At 42.5% G+C, this 21,506-nt stretch overlaps 1 protein-coding gene across 3 annotated transcripts in view; it reads left to right on the top strand.

Moving 5' to 3' along the window:
• LRP8 (LDL receptor related protein 8) overlaps positions 1–21,506 on the top strand; it is a 192,342-nt gene that overhangs the window by 11,188 nt on the left and 159,648 nt on the right. Inside the window, exon 1 of one of the 3 annotated variants that reach the window (XM_073563709.1) lies at positions 2,865–3,076. The exons of the other annotated variants lie outside the window; for them this stretch is intronic. The gene's annotated coding sequence lies outside the window, so the exon portion shown is untranslated. Of the gene's footprint in view, positions 1–2,864; positions 3,077–21,506 lie in introns of those variants that run through there. 3 annotated transcript variants of the gene reach the window in all.

Below are 21,506 nucleotides of genomic sequence, written 5' to 3'. Positions count from 1 at the left end.
ACCACGTTGGATACCTGCAGAAGCCTGCTCATAGTTTGTGTGATGTAGTCCGGCATCCAGCCACTGAGGAGTGTGCCAGTGGTAGGCAAAAAGAAAGGTCTAACAATGAGACAAAGTGGCGTTCAAACCAGTTTTTCCAGGATGCACACGTAACCTGTAGATGGAGTCACTGCCGAATGCCGTGTGGACAGCCCATTGCTGTTACACGTGTACTATTGCATTGCTTGTTTTACAAATGTTAGGTGGTCCTAGACAGTGTTGAGCGATGGGCAGTTTCCATATGTCACTGTGGGTAGTTTGACAATTTCATTAATGGACGTAGCTTTGTTAATATCAGGATCCATATGGAGTGACTTGCGCCACCGCACAAGAATTGCCTATGCTGCATAATCTGTAGCAAGAGTTATTGCCTCCTGGTGATCCACCGTGGCACGTTTAGACCAGCAAAAGCACTGGTTGACATTTTAGAGTGCCTCTTGGTCCCCAGTCATGGTCGGAGACCATTTGGATACTGTTCCTACCTTCAATTTTGTTCATGCAACCATCAAGTCTACTGTGCCTCTAACAGTCTTCTACAACCATTAAATACATGCCACTGATGTAAAAGAATAAAGGTTTTTCTGTTTTATTGCAATTGTGTAACAAGTTTCCTAATGGTCGCCATCAGTGTGTGGAGGCATAGTTTGGTTTCCTGTTGCCAAGTGGCTCCCTCAATTATTAGCTGAAGATCCTGAGCCTAAAACACAGTGACGGACACAGACAAAAGAGGGCTCCTCTGCAAAAAGAGTACATAGGCGCTTTGCAGTCCAATAGATCACCATAATGCACAATTCCATCTATTTTACAGCTGAAAGTGGGCCCTCCTTACCTTGTGGTTTCCTGTGCAACTGCATAGGTTGCACCAATGCTAGGTTAGTCTGAGTAGAATGCCTAAAGCCCCCGTTACACATAGCGATATCGCTGTAAAGTCACCGATTTTGTGACGTTGCAGCATGTGATACTTACCTCCGACCGGCTCCCCCGCGAGAAGCTCCTGGACCATTCCTCGTCGGTCACTTCCTGCGGCGCCGACGAGCGACGCTTGGACGGGAGGACGCAGGATCGCCGCGTCTGACAAGTAAGTAGCGATCCCCGTCCCCAGCGATGTCGCTGGTGAGATCTGCCTGTGTGGCAGCTCACTAGCGACGCACCAGCGATCCTGACCGCGTCATATCGCTGGTGCATCGGTACCCTAAGAAATAACATTTCTACCATGTGCATTTAGATGGCCTCTTTTCCTCAGCAGTTCTCTTTTGTTGTGAACCTTCTGTTAGGTGTCGAGTTTCCCCTACTACACAGGGGGAATCTCAAGTCATGTCCTCTGCGGTCTCCCATTCCTCTGCGGCCGCAGAGATTCCTGCTCAGCAGAGACGTCGGTCCCGGCGTCTTGCCCAGGCTGATGCTAGGCGTCTGATTGCTCCTTCAGGATCTGCTGTAACACCATGCTTAAATGAGCAGCAAGCAGACGCTCCAGGGACTAAGTCCTGTATTTTGCCTACTCAGCATGCCCGTGGGACGACCTCTCATTGGAGGTCGGCGGTCACATGCGCAGGTCCCGTTCCTGCTCAGATTGGTCCACTACTGGGAAGGTCCCGGAAGGACGCCACTATAGTAGAGCCGCATGGCCGCTCGGCCATGCGCTAGTATAGACTCTCGTTGGTATATGTGTGAGTGATGATGGATGTATGTAACAGGTGACTGACTCATTATGATCCCCTCCCTTGGATACGCATGTGTTAGGTGCTGACTCTACTAGAGTTCCCTATCCCTATCAGTGGCATTGCCTTTGTGAAACAGTGCTTCCACTCACAGCACTCCACTTAGCACCATATTGTGCCAACTAGCACAAGGCACCTTTGTACAGCCGCAAGTAGCTGCAACTGCCAATAGTGGCGCCGTGCGCAAGCTGTGTGCTTTCCTGTTGTTCCTCCTGGCACTGCAGTTGCGGTGTCGAGCACTAGTGTGTCTAGAGGGACTCTAACCCAGCGTCTCAGGGGCAGAGTCCTGTGACTATACACTAGTGCTCATACTGCCGAGCTCTGTGAGCATTAACAGGCTCCGGCATTTATGTTTCAGCGGCTCTGTGAAGTAACAGAGTTTGCTCCTGTACACACCGGGCCAGCGGTTAACCCGCCGGTTTTCAGTTAGTACTCCGCCATTACCTAGCTGCAGTTTCCCATCTCTGCACGGTGGACCTCTGGCTGCGAACACACCTCATACCATCTATTTTAGTCGGTGCGTTCCGCAAGCCCCTAACACCTGCTTTCTTAATTTTTGCATTCTGGTCTTGATCTGAGGTTAGCTCCCATGGACCAGGCATCTGCTTTTGCTGTCCTTTTCCAGCGGTATCTGACTTCCAAGCCTCAGGTTAGGACTTTCCACCTGGGTAAGGTGAATTTGGGGGCCCATTGGATCCAAAGGACTTCAGTCTGGTCCTGGATGCACATCAGTCCCCTCTTTCGAAGACTATCAGAGACATATCTAGGCTCCGGTTTTCTGTCAAGGTGATTCTCTCTTGGTGATCTCTTCTCTATCAGGCGAAACTCCAAAGGGTGGTTTTTGCCTGTCTCTCTCCTTCACCGAGATAGAATGGATTTTGCGTCCAGCACCCTCCTTTTCTCTCACAGCTCCCTTCAGTCGTTCGAATGGTCTGACTGCCTCTAGAGCTGCCACAGCTGGCTGATTTCGATTTGTCTTTTCTGGAAATCGGGCTAAGCCAAGGGAGCCGCCAGCTGGTCACAGCTCTCGCCTCCCAAACTTGAGAAACCTCTGGAGTCGTAGATCTCCTGGTTTGTGGTCTTCTCTGTAGGGCTACTTATTGTTCAGTCCTCCTCTTTGCAGAGCTCTTACCTTTGTGTCGGCGATTTAAGTCTTGGCAAAAGGGTACTGAAAGTGTCAGTCACTCGGGTAGTAACCAAAGGTTGCTATTCCTCGACATTTATTAGGTTTTCCACCCCAGAGACTGTTTGTTTTTTGGACGTCCGATGGTTTTCTGTGTCCCCCTCTTCCCAATGACGGCTATGAGAGAGATTTTACGGTGAGTACCAAAAATTCTCCTTTTTCTGTAGAGGACCGCTCAAAGAAAATAAATCTCTTCAGGATATTTTTCACTCTTAAAGATACGGAAATTACGTTTATGTAACTTTTTTTTTTCTTAATTTTTAATTTGCAAAGCAGGACAAGTGGCTTATCGCTTCATATCCTTAAGCGGATTTGCATCGACTTGACTAGAAAACGCGGATAGAGTATTCTGTTTACCTAAAGATCTGGCAATTTCATTCTCTATTTATTTAATCCAATTTAATGTGCAGTTTTATAATAACCTTGTTGAATAATTTAATCCAATAGAGATTTTAAAAAAAAAGTGTGTGGTGCGCACATATAGTATATACCCAATGCGAAACATAATTAAGTCAACCTTTACCCCCCCAATGTTTCTATATTGGATTTTTTTTTTTCTTTTTAATACTCTCTGATCTATTTGCTGCGCTTGAGATGAGGCGTCATATAATCTGGAGTACTGCTTTTCAACTAGTTTTAGGTTAATATTTATAAAATCTGGCAATTTTGTTAGTACCGTATTTAGGACTTGTAAAAATAGGCCAACACTTGTCATCCAGGTTGTGCTGTCGGTGAGGGTGCCACGTGGATGCAGCAATCACCCTTCACCTTCAAGTAACATAATAATTACTTATTTAGAAGGGAGAGAGGTGGCTGGAATTTTGCTGCCACTAAGAACATGTCCCAATTCTCTCAATGTTCAAGGATTGGTAGTAGAAATGGGAGGGCGATTGGTCAAAAAAAAAATTTTGTATTTGGAGTTTGAGGGGGACAACTTCTCATTGTGTGTGCACAATCTACACTAACATCTCATTCTTGGGTTAAAAGCTTTCCAGATATTGGGATTTGCTTAATTGCCTAAAGCAAGAAACAAGTTTTGTTACTTTTTTTTATCACCTATGGTTTGGTGATTAATGTATATATGAATAATGGTGAGATGTACTGTATGTACCTGGAGAACGCCAATTTTTAATATATATTTGTCCCTCCCTAGTATATAGATGTGGACGCCTGACGCCGATCTTGCTGCACTTTGGTCCCCTGTGAGCATCTTTTTTTCTGAAGAACTTCTCTTCCATTAGTGAGCTTGTCTCTGAGGAAACCTATTCACCTGTATTTGTGCCATTAGTGGTCCTCGGTGAAGGACCCTTAGAACATGTCATGTGCATTAGTACACTTTAGTCTTGAGTAAAGATTGTGAATATCCCTTCACCCTTTCCTTGTACTTTACACTCAGATGACTGCCGTCAAATCAACATTAGGAGCGGGTAGTAACCAAAGCCAGAGACTTTGATACCGATGTTCAAAGAGACATCGTAAGTATTAAAAATAAATAAATAAATAAATTAAAAAAAAAAAAAAAAATTTTTAGAAATACAAAATAATCATAATAGACCTAGATTATAATTAATAGCATAAGTATATTTTGCACATGGAGTTCTGTTTCTAACAAACCGACAATCCCTGCATGTGTTGTGGCCGTCGAACAGCGAGACATGCAGCTGCGGGGACTCGAACATATATACAGCTCTGGCAAAAATTAAGAGACCACTGCAAAATTTTCAGTTTGTCTGATTTTTCTCTTTATGTTTTTGAGTAAAATGTAAATTGCTCTTTTATTCTATAAACTACTAACAACATGTCTTCGAATTTCCAAGCACTAAATTTTGTATTTATTTTCAGGAAATGAAAACTGGTCAAAATAACACAAATGCAGTGCTTGCAGACCTCAGTGCTAAGAACACAAGTTCATAATCATTTAGAAACCACAATATTAATGTTTTAACTCAGGAAGAGTTCAGAAATCAATATTTTGTGGAATAACCATGATTTTTAATCACAGCTTTCATGCGTCTTGGCTGCTTTCCTCCAGTCCTTCACACTGCTTTTGGGTGACCTTATGCCACTCCATGTACAAAAATTAAGCAGTTCTTCTTTGTTTGATGGCTTGTGACTATCCATCTTCCTCTTGATTACATTCCAGAGGTTTTCAATGGGGTTCATGTCTGGAGATTGGACTAGCCATGACAGGGATTTGATGTGGTGGTCCTTCATCCACACATTGATTTACCTAGCTGTGTGGTATGGCGCATTATCCTGCTGGAAAAACACAGTCCTCAGAGTTGGGGAACACTGCCTGAGCAGAAGGAATCAACTGTTTTTCCAGGATAACCTTGTATGCGGCTTGATTCATACGTCCTTCGCAAAGATTAACCTGCCCAATCCCAGCCTTGCTGAAGCATCCTCAGATCATCACCGATCCTCCACCAAATTTCACAGTGGGTGCAAGACAATGTGGCTTGTACGTCTCTCCAGGTCTCCGTCTAACCATTGGATGACCAGGTATTGGGCAAAGCTGAAAATTAGACTCAGAGAAGATTACCTTATTCCAGTCCACTATGGTCCAATCCTTATAGTCTTTGGCAAACTTCAGCCTGGCTCTCCTTTATTTCTCATTGATGAAAGGCTTTTTTCTATCTTTACATGACTTGAGCCCTGCCACTAGGAGCCTGTTATGAACTGTTCTTGCCATGTACTTCACCCCAGCTGCCATTTGCCATTCTTTTTTAGGTCACTTGATGTCATCCTGCGGTTGCTGAGTGACACTCGAATAAGATGACTGTCATCCAGGTCAGTGAAGCGTCGTTTTTGCCTTCTGCCGGTCTGTAGCTTTGTTGTCCCCAATGTCTGCTGCTTGACCTTGTTGTAATGGACTGTCGTCTTAGAAATTTTAAGGATGGAGGCAACATGAGGCTCACTGTATCCCTCTGCTATTAAAGCCAGAATTGAGCCCTTCTTTTCCTCACTCAAGACTTTTCAACTCCTTTGGCATGGTTAAAAGTTATTTTTTCATTCCTATTACTTTTGGGATATTACTAGCACTTGTTTTGCCATCCAGCTTGTCCTATTGCAAGAGGATTGTGAGCACCACAGCAGGGATTTTATACTTTCCTTTGTTAAATAAGATTTGGTTCAGGTGATCACCTAATTAGAAGCACATTAAGTAGAATGAGGTGTACTCTGGTTGGAATTCAACTGACACTGGAATGGAATGGCTGTCAGACATGTGGAGAAGCTGATTCTTATAAAACTGTGCAGTGGTCTCTTAATTTTTGCCAGAGTTGTATTACTCGAGCACACTGAAGTCACTCGGTTAGCTCCCGAGCATGCTCAGATAACACTTTCTCCGGTCACATTCGCTCATTACTTGTGATCAGTGATCATAAAAGCTCAGCTATAGCACTCTGCCAGGATTCGACAATCTGCACTCTTGTAGAGGGGTTGTAGAAGTTTACGTTAAGCTCGTAAAATCACATTAATCAAGGAAAAGTCTGTGGGTGCGCCCCATCCTCAGAATAGCCTCCTATTCCCCATGTAAACAGTAGCTGCTTCTTGCGCGGATGTTCACACGTGGTGTTTTTGCTGCATATTTTGCACAATGTATTGGGTGTGTAAAATATGCCTCCTTTTATTACAGTTCTAGCAAAATTAGATTTCTGAAATCTCATGGAAATGCTGCATTTTTGCTTAGATGCTGCATGTCACTTCTTTCAGTGTTTATGCATTACATTTCATCCATTAAAATGATGGCAACAAACAAACAAAAAAAATGCATATTGTCCGCAGTGGTCTTTCTGCAACCGCTTTTTTTTTTTTTAATGCAGAAAAAACAGTGGAAAAACACAACATGTGAACATATCCTTGGCAAGTGTACAGTGAAATATGTATTGCAGCACATCTGTCCGTTCAATGGGCGTAATCTGCATAGCAATAATCTGTCTGCCGTTCTTGTGGAACCTGTGATAAGTGGCATGGCACATATTTTCTTGAGGTTTTTTTTCTTCTTTTTTTGTGCGCAAATAATTTTCATTGCATATACGTAGACGGTATTGTAGAAACCCCACTCTTGTGCTTGGGATACTGATTGGGGTTATATTTTACATGGATTCCACTTTAAAAATCTGTGTCAAATTTCACATGTGTGAACACTGCCTTACAGTTTATTTGCGTGCCTACAGAATAATATATGGAACCTGTTGTAAAAGTTATGAGCCAAGAAATCTCTGATACAAGCATAAGAAAACTCGCCACCTAGAATAATGTAGACGTCATTGATGTGCCGGCGGTGGACCTTGCGACAGAGCTGTTCTCAATAAATATATATATATATATATATATATATATATATATATATATATATATATATATATATATATATATATATATATATAAAAAACTGAATGTATGTATGTGTGTATCACCAACCGATCACGAAGCATCTTTCATTTCACCAGAGCTGTTCAAAAGAAGCTGAGCTGTGATTGGTTGCTATGAGCAACAGTTTTCCTTGCAACCAATCACTAAGCATCTCTCATTTCACCAGAGCTAGTTAAAAGAAGCTGAGCTGTGATTGGTTGCTATGAGCAAGTTTTCCCACTTGACAACACCTCAGCAGACACTGACTGGGTGGGAGAAATCTGGCATCCCTGGGAACATAAGCTCCCAGCCATTGTCTTCCCCACAGAAAGGAGCATAGAGCACTTTGGTTTTGACCCCAGGCCTCTCTTAAATGGATCCCTGGTATGAAAGTTAAAACCGTTTCACTCAGCTCTGTGGTTCTGACTCCAGGGTCTCTTGAAGGGATCATTGGTATGGAAGTTAGGGCAAATCCACTCTGTGCTTTGGTACTGACCCCAGGCCTTTCTTAAAGGGATCTCCAGTATGGAAGTCAGGGTAAATCCATCCAGCGCTTTGGTTCCGACCCCAGGCCTCTCTTAAAGGGATCCCTGGTATGGATGTCAGGGCAATTGCCTTCAAATGCTCTGGTTCTGATCCCAGGCTCTCTTAAAGGGATCCCCGGTATGGAAGTCAGGGCAAAGCCACTCTGCGCTTTGGTACTGACCCCAGGCCTCTCTTAGGGTATGTGCACACGCTGCAGATTCACCTGCGGGTTTTTTCCCGCGGAAACGCAGGTAAAGTGACCTGCGGTTTGGCCTGCGGTTTTGCCCTGCGGTTTCACACCTCTACTATGTTAAAGGTGTGAAACCACAGCAGAATCCGCACAATTGACATGCTCCAGAAAAAAAAAAACGCAGCTTTTCCGCAGGTAAAAAACCGCAGCGTGAGCACTGCGGTTTTGAAAACCCATAGGCTAACATGGTGAAGTGCCATGTCTGCGGAACTGCTGCAGTTCTGCAGGGCCAAAACCGCAGCAGAACAGCAGCAAAACCGCAGCGTGTGCACATGGCCTTAAAGGGATCCCCGGTATGGAAGTTAGGGTAAATCTCTCAGCGCTCTGATTCTCACCCCAGGCCTCTCTTAAAAGGATCCCTGGTATGGAAGTTAGGACCGTTCCACTCAGCGCTCTGGTTCTGACATGGAAAAAGGTTATCCAGCTCCACGATGTAGTGAAAACAAATTTTTTGTATTCACTTCAATCGATACAGGGTAGTGGTTAAAATGCCAGCATAGAAGATATAGATGTTTGCGTTCTCAATGCGTTTCTGGTGTCTTAGTTACTATGCCCGGGCAGCGCCGGGCTCTTAGCTAGTACTTGATATTTATCAGTTTTGTTTGCAACGTCTGGGGAGATTTTGCACTGTAGTCATGAATTGCTGGAAGCTTGCATAAGGTGAAAAATGCAGGAGGGATTACCGGCTCCTTATAAATAAGCACTAGCACTATGGCGGAGCTCTGCGGCCATCACCTTTATCAATATGATGGTCCCAATGTGGGTTTTGAAAGGTGAACTGCGTTTTCCTAGAAGAAACCCCAGTACAGCACCAACTGTTCTGTGTTCCATGCTCGTTAAAGACCTCTCAATCTGCCATCCGATGATTGCCCTGATCCAGATCTGGAACTTGAATTGAGATTATTGGAATGAATATATATAGCAAATTGTCTAAAATTGCGGCCTCCCTAATGGGGCAGATGTGTATTTCTAGAATGGGAAAGCTTCTGACGAGATCCACTATTCACTGGGCTGGCTTAATTAATCAACCCTTTGGATATTTATTGTCTCTGGACTTTAAGGCTATGTGCACACAGTGCAGAATTACCTGCGGGTTTTTCCTCGCGGAACCGCAGGTAAAACCGCAGGTAAAGTGACCTGCGGTTTGGTCTGCGGTTTTGCCCTCCGGTTTCACACCTCTACTATGTTAAAGGTGTGAAACAATTGACATGCTGCGGTTGTAAACCGCAGCAAAACCGCACGGAAAAAACCGCACCGTGAGCACAGCGTTTTTGAAACCCCATAGGGTTTCATTGTACTGTACTTTGTCAGCGGAACTGCTGTGTTTCCGCAGGGCCAAAACCGCTGCGGAAACGCAGCAGAATCCGCATCGTGTGCACACAGCCTAAGAGATCTTCAGTGTCTTCCTTGAAAGGCGGTACAACATGTCAATGGGACTTTTTTCATTGTTCCACTCCGGGTTTGGCGTACAAATACTGAACGTGTGAACATGGCCTGACAATCGGAATATTACCGTACATTGTTAGACCGAAAGGACTTGTAGTACTCACCAAAGTTCTGTGCTCCTCCAGTCTGACTTTTTTTTTTTTTTTTTTTAGGTGGACACCCTTGAGAAAAGTTTTAACAGTTTTTTTTATTATTTTTTAAATTTTTTTTATACCTTTTACCCCAACATAGTCCCGTGAACAGAGGAAGGGGTCACTTTGAATATGTATACCATTGCAGGTATTTCCTCTTTCACTGGACCTCCCCTCCTTTTTGTGAACCCCCCCAGCACTTTAACATATTATTTGTGATGTTTTACGCATTCTTTTCCAATTTCAGACCTTTTCTTCTTCGTTTGACACTATTGATGAAACCTCTGTTTTTATCCCGCTGTCTCTTTTCAGCTGTAAGTTCCGCTTCAGGGTGTGTGACCCCAAATGGCTTTTGTTGTGGTGTGAAATCACTGATGATCCGTTCTACTGGGGTACAGACACAAAGGCTTTCATGGAGGAGGTCTGTGCCTTGGGACGTCTGTGAAGAGAAGTGTGAATGAATGGGCCTAGGTATTGGAGAATGTACCTCATCGTTGGTTTTCTTTTTTTTTTTCTTTTCTGTACGCTGCAGAATTATTGTTGCGTCTTTTTAATTGGTTCTTCTGTTTTACAGATTAGCAAATTGAATTTCTTATATTTTGCTCCTTTTTTAGTTAAACTAATTATCATGGATAACGCCATCCTGCTGGAGGAATCTTCAGTACCGGGATGACTTAAGATGTGATGTGCGCCTTTCTTTAGTATTCGGTCTCGTGATTCACGGAGGGATACTCTTACCTTGTAGCTGTCGTGCATTATTAGTTTTAATAAGTGGCGGCCTGCTTTATTAATGGTGGGACCAGCTACTTTTCTCCTAGATCAGGCTAATGTAGAAGGAATCATTGTCTCTTACTGATGCTTTATTATCCAACCATGCAAAACTAGAGCTGATCCAACGCTGTTACACATCGACAAAAGTATTTTTGCATTAACGTTCTTCTTTCAGAACCTGATAAGTGGTGTTATATAGGCGCCGCTTATCCCCGCCGGCCGCCGCATATCCCCTTCTATAGAATAGGTTGGTCACTGCTGGCTCGTGCAGTATTTTTTTTTTTTTTTTTTTCTCCCCCTGTATCTAAAACTGATTAAGTAATGTTTTTGCTCTCTTTATAGAAAAAGGTTCTTTAGCAGATGCACTAATTTATTATTACTTTTAGGTGTTTTTTTTTTTTTTTTTTTTAAATTATTTTATGTGCCTAATAAACATAATGTAGCAGTGGGCACCCTCAACTAAGAGGTGTGGGGAAGTGATCTGTATACAGCAGTGTAATTTGGGCCCGTCCTAGGCTCCAAGGCCAAAGTGCAGCTTTCTGCCCCTGGACATCATTTAGTTACCTCTCCGACTAAAGTGTTAATTCATCTCCGCTTTCTTGCACCATCTTGCATTGGGTATTAAAATACGCAGGTGAGACCTGTGCGTGAGGCTCCTCGGACACATACAGCGATAATTTCCTGGATTATTCTCCTCCTAGAACTTTATGGCAAATCTAAAGAAAGAAGAGGGTGCCATCTCTGGGACCTACAATTATTTCTAGAATACTGTAATTTTTTGCCAAGTGATGACCTCTTCACTTATAGCGGCCAAAGGCAAAACATGTCCCACACTTAAGACAAGCATCGGTCTTTTAGATATGCCATAAATGTCTAAAATGAGCGGACCCTTTTAACTACAATTTTCAGGGTGGCAGCAACATTTTTCACTTTTATTGATATCTTAAACAACTGTCAAAAGCTCCCCTATTGACATGTTTTACAGATGGAAGTAGGAGTATGGCTGTACAGGAGCTTGTCCCTCAATAAAATCTTTTTTTTTTTTTTTGCTAGTGCCAGTCATGAGAACTTCTCAGCTAGTTGAGTGCACAGGGGTGTGTCGGTGCACCTTAGAGATGCAGTCCAAGTGCATTGGCCCACCCCAAGTGCACGTCCTGCCTGATTTGCACTACAAGCATTATGAATAGGATGCTAAGAAATCTCCTCCAAAAAGTGAAAGCTGCTGCATTTTTAAACCAAAATCTGTTATTTATTTTCTTCCCCCTGTGGATTTTGCAGCTGTGATGACTTTTTAGCAGATAACTCATATGTATATGTAACCTAAGCGTGATGGCACGGGTTTGTATATTTTATGAGACATCAAGGGGAACTTTCTCATTATTCATGCCTTATGCCTTTTATTTCATGGGAAGTTTTTTTTTTTTTTTTTTTCCCAGTACAGTAAAGGTTAGAATCCTGGGGCGCATATGATTAGTATTTTTTTGCTAGGATCAGTATTCCGTTCCCGTGGTTCGTTCTCTTGTTGATCGTCCTCCTTTCCCTTTAACTTTCGGCACATTTTGCCTTTCCCACCGTAACTACCTGTTCTGGTATTCCTCCTGGTCGCACAGTCTGCTTTTTGTTTTTCCAGGGAGGTTATTTGGAAGGGGAAATGCACACAGGACGAGAGTTCCTCTTGTTTTATCTGCTGGGCTGTTAATAACAGTTCCCACATATATCCTACAATGAACAAGAAACTCCCCGCCGGGATAAATAAGGAGTGATGGAGATAGTCTCTGCGGGCGCTCGAGCAAAGCAGAACTTCTGAAAAAAAAAATGGAAGGATTATATAGCGGTAAGCATGCAGAAAGTCTGGAAATATTAGGGAGCAATGCCCGGCCGTTGTGGGTATTCTGCGCGGTCTTTTGTTCTCATATAAAAGCCTTAAAATCTATGGATCCTACATTTCCCACATGGTTTCCATGGGTGGTTCCTTTGTCCACGGCTTATGTGCCCACTCTTTGCACGATTATTATGCCCACGTCAGGTGTTTAGTTTCCCTCTTGTTGATTACAGTAGTAGCCGTTATATACATTGTTGCGGTTTGTCTAGATGTTTCTCTTAATTTAGTTTTCCTCTCTATGGATTACCAGTGTCACGTCCAAAATTGTCGTGCAGCCTAAATGGTTTAATCACAGACAAACCATTTAGGCTATGTACCCACGCGCGGATTTTTTGCGGAATTTTCCGCGGCAGTTCCGCAACTCGCTGCCGCGGGAAATACGTGAAAAATCCGCATGCTGATTGACAGGTTGGTCACACTCGTCAAACATAGTGTTTGACAAGTGTGACCAACTTTTTTACTATTGATGCTGCCTATGCGGCATCAGTAGTAAAAGATATAATGTTAAAAATAATAATCTACTCTCCAGACCCTGGGTACCATCCGCACATTTTCCGTAAAAAGAATGAGCCTGCTGCGTATTTTTCCGCGATACGATTTAGCCGCGGGAAGAATACGCAGCATTAGCACAGCATGTGTGGCATGCCATTGAATTCAATGGCTTGCTTATTTTATGCATTTTCACAGCGAAAAAATGCAGCAAAAATGCAAAAAATCCGCACATGGGTACATAGGCTTAGGCTGTGTGCCCATGTAGCGTTTTTTAGGCGTTTCCACAGCGTTTTTAAACACGCGATTCTGCAGCGGAAATGCTTAAAAAAAGCATTCCATGCATTTTTAATGGAAAACGCACATGTTGTGCCAATGGTGCGTTTTTTACCGCTGCGGAATCGCTTAGCGGTAAAAAACGCAGCATTTTCATTAATTTTGTGGAATCGCCCGCGGTTCCACATACCATCAATTATATGGGCAAAAACGCTTAGGAAAACACATGCAAAAACGCTTGACAAACTCTTAAAAAAACGCGTCAAAAACCGCATGCATGTTCCCCGGAGCAGGGTGTGCGATTCTGCTCAGGTTTATTCTGCTTCAGAATCGCTACGTGGGCACATAGCCTAAATCTCCAGCTCTTGAGACCGCTGTCAAACAGAGCGAGATTCATTTTCCCCTGCAACAGACAAAATATAGCATTCCGTGGGAGCCATCCAGATATTTCAAGGCTAGCAAAAAATAAATAAATATTATTAATTATTTTTTTATTTTTTTTATTTTTTTTTTTTTAAGGGGGAACAGAATCGTCTTGAAACTCTTAAAACTCCACAAATTCTTGGTAAATTAATTTACTTAGTGTAACATTTTCCAAACTTATAAGGAAACTCAATCAATTCTTGCATTGTGCAGTAATGGAGCAGCAAATTGGCGAAACGGATGAAAACAGAAAATCTATTTGCTCACTTCTACTTGGAAGATATTGCAGTACTCAGCCTAAATATTAAACATATTTACACCGTTTTTATGGTTTATATTCCAGGCAAATGTGAATGTAAATGTTTCATCTACTTGTCATGGCCTGAGGCGGTAATATCTTCTGCTACAGTAGTCTGTGTGCTAGAAAATTTCTGTTTCAGATGTTCAAAGTTGGTTTCATGCTGCAGAGTATCCATGCAAAGTACAGCAAGCAGCACAGAGGTTGTATGGCGGCACATACTGATTTATAGATCTCTGTGCCGCAGTACAATGTTTCCAGGGATGAAAAAGTTCTCTACAAATGGCATCTATTGTTTTCTGCCAAAAATGCCCATGTTCTTCTCTGGTTGCATTATTAAAAGCGCAGTACAAATGCCATCCAAAGATAATAAAGTTTTCCGATAACTTTGAGGTGGTCATCAAAATTCTTTGCCTTTCTGTAAACTAAAAACCACCTTGAAATAGTCACATTGTATAAAAGCAGCGAAATCTGGGTTTTGTTTTTCTCCACTTGTGAGCCATTTCTCCCTCCTAAGCGTACTATTCGCTCTGGGGAAAAAAAACAAACATGAAAACTTTCATGGTCAAAGCAAATCTGACTGCCAGCTCAGTAATCTATGAAGTGAGGAGCACTTGGCTCATTGACTAGAGAGATGGGAAAGATCCAGCTGCAGGTTCTATCATATTTATTTTAATTTTAGTGCTGGATTCACAGCTACACTGCTTAGTACCTCCTTATAATGTCTTCCTTCATAAATGCTTCTGTGCTTGTGCTGAACGAAGAAAGAAGAGCCAGTAATTGATTTCTCTGTATGGGAGACATCATAACAGCTAAGTGAGAGAGCCTGCAGAAAGAAAACAAACCGGTGAAAATGTGATCTATAATTTGTGTACAGCCTTGGTCACCAGCATTGTGTTACAGAACTATAGGCTCTAAGAAGGCCACCGTAAGGTCTCTGGCTCCATATTCTCCCTCCAGAATGCTCCTCTGTTTAGCATAAATTAGCATAAATCAGCCCTCACACACACTTAGGGACTTTATTTGATGGAAAGACTTGCCAAAATCACGACTGTTGCCAACTATGATGTAGTCACTTATTTTCCGCTTGTGTATGACTTCAAAATGAGGCCATTTAGGAGTCTAAAAAAAAAGTTGGCAACCAAAATTTTCTGTAGACTCCTGCTTTCAGGGGGCTTTCTATCCTGGGATAGCCCCCTGAAAGCAGGAGGTTACCATTGGGTAGTTGATAACTTTTTAGATTGCTGGGGGTCCGACCACTGAAAAGAGGGCACTTTCATCCATCCACTTTTTTTTGAGTTTTGCAAATTGGGGGCCTATGGAAATATCTGACCTATTGACCAGAAGCTGAAAATGTAGTGTGAATGTTGCCTAAGAATGGAAAGTTGTTGTTTCATTTTTTTTGCTTTTTTAGGTTTGAATTACTCTCTATGAATAGTTTTTTATTCCTATATTTTTTTTCTTCCCCTTCCACCACCACATTGCCACCAGTTTCACCATGCAATTAAGGATAAGGAAATTGATTTTTTTTTTTTTTTTTTTCGACACCAGAGAAGAAAAATGGCTACTGACCTTGTGATTTTAGGGAGGGATAGGAAATAGAATTGCAATAGTTCCTTTTTGTGGATAACACACACTCAATTAAATCCTCGTTTGAAATTTAAAGGAGCACAATGCCGTTTCTGTTTTGTGTCGGCTTTAATCTCCTAGCAGCTATTTATTAAGAGCGCTCCACTTCATACCCTGTTACTGCTGCCGCCGCCGTGAACGGCCTTTTGTATGTGGAGTGGGGCAGAGAGGGTCTTGTGAGCAGGAAGGGGGGCTTTGTGTCACGTCATTTGTATTTACATGCCCGTTGTGAATCCCCTCCCCACCTATATGTGGACGTATAGAACCGCTGCTCTCTGGACCATTCTTGTTTCCTTTAAAGATTTTGTTTCCCTTCTCCATGGAAGCCGTATGCTGCCATACACGTCATGCTAGAAATGCCCGGCTGGGCCTGAAGTGGACAAAGAATGTTGGAGTTTTCGCAGTTCCTGAACGCGATCAGACTGCAGAACGTAACTTGGAACAGGAGGCTTTGTGCCGAGGGGCATGTAGGCCAGCAAACGCCTCCGGAGAGGGGGGAAAGGATGGGAGGATTCAGCCTTTCCCCAGATTTGCATCACCTATAAATAAAGGAATTACCGTAAATGATTAGTACTGGGTATACCCACTTATAAATTATTTTGTGTGTCTCTTTGTAACTGTTCGGGGTAATGACAATTGACAAATTCCAACTTGGAATACATTGTTGTGTATGTAAATACTGCAAAGTTCCAATAGTCTGGCTATCGTGAAACCCAAGACTGTAGTTTGTTGGATTTTCCAGACTTCGGTGCATCCTTTTGAAGGGGGTGTTGGGGCTCGGGGCCGGTTCTGACTTCTCTTCACCCTGAAACCCATCTTCTAAACCAGAAACTGAGGTGTGGTGTTCTGTACTCGCTTATCGTTCAGGAGCCCTTATATTACCTCCTCGTCCTTGGGTATGGAAACTGCTTTGCACATAACAAGAGACATTTGGTCTGGTTGAACAGGTTCAGTTTTACTGTTCAATTTGGATACATATAGCTGCGGTATACCGAATGAGACAGAATCCCCTCCGGTTGGTTTTCCCACTGTCCAGTGTACTATCAGTTCTTGCCTCCGTTCTGCCTGAACTGCCCCTACCTCAACAGCTTCAGTTGGTACCAGGGACTTCCTATCCGGCATTACAGCTTCTGAGGCCCAACACCTTTCCCTCTCGATGAGACCCAACGAGCCTCTTCTACTCAGGGGAGAAAGAGCCATGGAATGCGATACCTCTTCTGGACTTTTTTTTTACCCTAGACCGCCCTGAGTTCTGCTTGAAATTTCAGATGTGTCCTACTGTTTGGGAGACTTGAAACTAATAGGACACCTATACATCCACTGACCTTGACCAGGTCACTCCTAACATGGTCTGAGATTTCCTTAAAGTAGGAAGTGCTTCCCCTTTCTGTCTGAAATAACCCATCCCAATATGTGGCGCTAATCCCAAGCTTTTAAGTATTTCTTATCCTGAATCTTGCTATACTGTGTCCCTATGTCTTGTAATAGTTCCCCTAGTGGCCAGCCCTCCCCCATTCCCTGGGGATGGCCTTGAGGTAAACCTCTAGAAAACCAAAACACAAACCAGCCATTAGAAAGAATAAAGATATACAGTGTCTTGCGAAAGTATTCGACCCCCTGGAACTTTCAACCTTTTCCCACATATCATGCTTCAAACATAAATGTAAATTTTTGGTGAAGAATCAACAACAAGAGGGACACAATTGTGAAGTTGAATGAAATTTATTGGTTATTTTAAATTTTTGTGGAAATTCAAAAACTGAAAAGTGGGGCGTGGAATATTATTCGGCCCCTTTAACTTAATACTTTGTTGCACCACCTTTTGCTGAGATTACAGCTGCAAGTCGCTTGGGGTATGTCTCTATCAGTTTTGTACATCGAGAAACTGAAATTCTTGCCCATTCTTCCTTGGCAAACAGCTCGAGCTCAGTGAGGTTTGATGGAGATCGTTTGTGAACAGCAGTTTTCAGCTCTTTCCACAAATTCTCAATTGAATTCAGGTCTGGACTTTGACTTGGGCATTCTAACGCCTGGATACGTTTATTTGTGAACCATTCCATTGTAGATTTTGCTTTATGTTTGGGATCGTTGTCTTGTTGGAAGACAAATCTCAGTCCCAGTCTCAGGTCTTTTGCAGACTCCAACAGGTTTTCTTCAAGAATGGTCCTGTATTTAGCTCCAACCATCTTCCCATCAATTTAAACCATCTTCCCTGTCGCTGCTGAAGAAAAGCAGCCCCAAACCATGATGCTGCCACCACCATGTTTGACACTGGGGATGGTGTGTTCAGGGTGATGAGCTGTGTTGCTACGCCAAACATATCATTTGGCATTGTGGCCAAGAAGTTCGATTTTAGTTTCATCTGACCAGAGCACCTTCTTCCACATGTTTGGTGTGTCTCCCAGGTGGCTTGTTTGAAAATTTAAACAACACTTTTTGTGGATATATTTGAGAAATGGCTTTCTTCTTGCCACTCTTCCATAAAGGCCAGATTTGTGCAGTGTACGACTGATAGTTGTCCTATGGACAGACTGTCCCACCTCAGCTGTAGATCTCTGCAGTTCATCTAGAGAGATCATGGGCCTCTTGGCTGCATCTCTGATCAGTCTTCTCCTTGTTTGAGATGAAAGTTTAGAGGGACGGCCGGGTCTTGGTAGATTTGCAGTGGTATGATACTCCTTCCATTTCAATATGATCGCTTGCACAGTGCTCCTTGGGATGTTTAAAGTTTTGAAAATTATTTTGTATCCAAACCTGGCTTTAAACTTCTCCACAACAGTATCACGGACCTGCCTGTTGTGTTCCTTGGTCTTCATGATGCTCTCTGTGCTTCAAACAGAACCCTGAGACTATCACAGAGCAGGTGCATTTATACGGAGACTTGATTACACATAGGTGGATTATATTTATCATCATTAGTCATTTAGGACAACATTGGATCATTCAGAGATCCACAACGAACATCTGGAGTGAGTTTGCTGCACTGAAAGTAAAGGGGCCGAATAATATTGCACGCCCCACTATTCAGTTTTTGAATTTCCACAAAAATTTAATATAACCAATAAATTTCTTCCAACTTCACAATTGTGTCCCACTTGTTGATTCTTCACCAAAAATTTACATTTGGTATCTTTATGTTTGTTTAGCATGATATGTGGGAAAAGGTTGAAAAGTTCCAGGGGGCCGAATACTTTCGCAAGGCACTGTATATTGCCCAATTTTATTTATATTTATTAATGCCCAAAATAAGACAATCCATTTGAAGTGGATGACGACTTTTTAAAAAACTTTTCTACTAGAACTGTTCAAACTTATGTGTATACTATGATATACAGTGATGGCCGAAGTGTTGGCACCCTTGAAATTGCTCAAGAAAATGTATTTCTCTCAATTTATTACAATTACACATGTTTGATATACACGTGTTTATTTCCTTTGTATGTATTGCGGCTAAACATTATAAAACATAGCGAAGAAAAGGCAAATTGGACGTTATTTGAAAAAAAAAAAAAAATGGGCCGGGCAAAATTGTTGGCACCCTCAACTGAATATTTGGTTGCACACCCTTTGGAATAACTAACTGCAATCAATCGCTTCCAATGACTGTCAACAAGCTTCTTACATCTCTCAGCTGGAATCTTGGATGACTCTTCTTTTGCAAACTGCTCCAGGTCTCTCATATTTGGAGGCACCTTCTCCCAACAGCAATTTTAAGATGTCTCCACAAGTGTTCAATGAAGTTTAGACCTGGCTGGACTAATTTCTGAGCACTTCAGAACTCCCCAGCATTTTGTTTCCATCCATTTGAGTGTTTCTTAAAGTATGTTTGAGGTTCTTGTCCTGCTGGAAGACCCAAACCCAGCTTTGACACTGGGCGCTACATTGCGACCCAAAATCTGTTGGTAGTCTTTAGATTTCATGATGTCTTACACCTTGCAAACAACCCCAAAACAGCTTTGAACATCCTCCATATTTGACTGTAGGTATTGTGCTCGGTAGGTCTCATTCCATTTTCAGTAAACAGTAGAATGATGTGCTTTACCAAGAAGCTCTGGTCTCATCTGTCCACGAGATGCTTTCCCAGAAGGATATTGGTTTACTCATGTAAATTTTGGCAAACTGCAGGCTAGCTTTTTTGTGTCTCCTGGTCAGCAGTGGGGTCCTCCTGGGTCTCCTGCCATAGTGTTTAATTTGATTCAAATGTCGACGGGATAGTTCTCACTGACACTGATGCACCCTGAGCCTGTAGGACAGCTTGAATTTCTTTAGGACTTGATTGGGGCTGCTTATTCACCATCTGATCCTGCCTTGCAACCTTTCATCAATTTTTCTCTGCCGTCCACATCCAGGGAGATTAGCCACCGTGCCATGGGTTGTAAGGGGTGTGCACACGCTGCGGATCCACAGCGGATCTGGTCCTGCGGATCCGCAGCAGTTTCTGCTGCGGTGTACAGTACCATTATAATCAATGGAAAATGAAATCTGACTGCCAGCTCAGTAATCTATGAAGTGAGGAGCACTTGGCTCATTGACTAGAGAGATGGGAAAGATCCAGCTGCAGCTTCTATCATATTTATTTTAATTTTAGTGCTGGATTCACAGCTACACTGCTTAGTACCTCCTTATAATGTCTTCCTTCATAATGATGATGCTTGTGCTGAACGAAGAAAGAAGAGCCAGTAATTGATTTCTCTGTATGGGAGACATCATAACAGCTAAGTGAGAGAGCCTGCAGAAAGAAAACAAACCGGTGAAAATGTGATCTATAATTTGTGTACAGCCTTGGTCATTGAGGAAGATAATCTAACATCCAGTGACTTATTTACCAACCTGACTTTTATCTTCCATTCACTCTAATTGGTCTACATGTTGCTCATCTAGCTGAGCTATAGCCCAAGAAGGTGCGACAGTAAACACTATAAAAATTTAAAAAAAAGCCACAAACTTTTCTAGATGTGTAAATTTTTTCAGAAGTGAACATGTTCTGCAGGAAAGAAGAAAGAGCACGGTAGATTAGAAATGTATGAGAAACTCTCTCATTATGTTCAAAGGGGTTGAGAGTAGCATTCAAACATGGTCAAGCCGAGTCAGATCTTCTCCGAATTGCAGCCCTTATTGGCCGTGAAAGGCGCAATTACCAGCATGAACTCGCTGGAGGTGAATATACGAGCATTCACTCGTCCTAGATGACAAGACAGCCGTATAGTAAAATAGACCTTCATAATGCGGATCTACTCTCAGCCATGTCAGACAGAGGTAAAGAAAGGCTTTAATGCTCATCAATAATTTAGGGAAAGGTACTTTAAACAGTGCGGAGTAGATCAAGGCAATATAATTGTCTATATACTGTATACCCATAGTTCTCGGTTAAGTGTTGGCCAAATGGTGCTCTGCATTCTCCAGAGTGCTATGTACATAAAGAAGAGAATAAAGATCAGCATTTTTTATACCAATCCAGATCAAAATTTAACATTGCAAATACTTTGAGGCTTTTTTTTTTTTTGTCTCCGGTTGCACCTAAAGTGCGGGTGAACATTTTGCTGCCTTCCAGTTAGCGGGGCACCGCAAGGTCACGTCCATCTGCAAGGTGTAGAAAAATCGTGCTCTAAAGCTGGCCATATTGATGAGATCCTAAGGCTGAACGTTCATCCAGCAGACTGCGATCTGTCCCAACTCCCCCATACACATGAGCTTTCACATCTCTTCAGTGGGAAGAGAGGAGACTGGTGCCGACCAGACCACTCTGGCCACAGCTTTTTCTTCCACAAAAAAATCCCTAAAGGGATCAGCCATTGAAATGCCAGTTGCTCAATCTTCCCCCAACCTCATCTATTGCGGGGAAAGAGTCAGGAGACCCCCATAGGTGATAGATTGTATGCTGGTCTTGCCTTAATCAAAGTAACGTTTATATGAACGGAGAAGAAAACATTAACTCAATAATATTCAAAGTTGCTTATTGTTTTATTTTTTTGTCAGAGGATAGAACCTGCCACTTCCTTTTGACATTCTTTTTTTAAAGGGGTTGATGGGTGTAGAAATTGGATGCGTTGGTTGTGTGTGTATATATCTATATATCTCACATCTGTAAAC

This window comes from Dendrobates tinctorius, unplaced genomic scaffold, assembly GCF_039654945.1.
Source record: "Dendrobates tinctorius isolate UK_male_01 unplaced genomic scaffold, ASM3965494v1 ptg000396l, whole genome shotgun sequence".
NCBI lineage: Eukaryota > Metazoa > Chordata > Amphibia > Anura > Dendrobatidae > Dendrobates > Dendrobates tinctorius.
The sequence above is the reverse complement of the archived record's forward strand: the minus strand, read 5'-3'. Positions and strand labels throughout refer to the sequence as shown.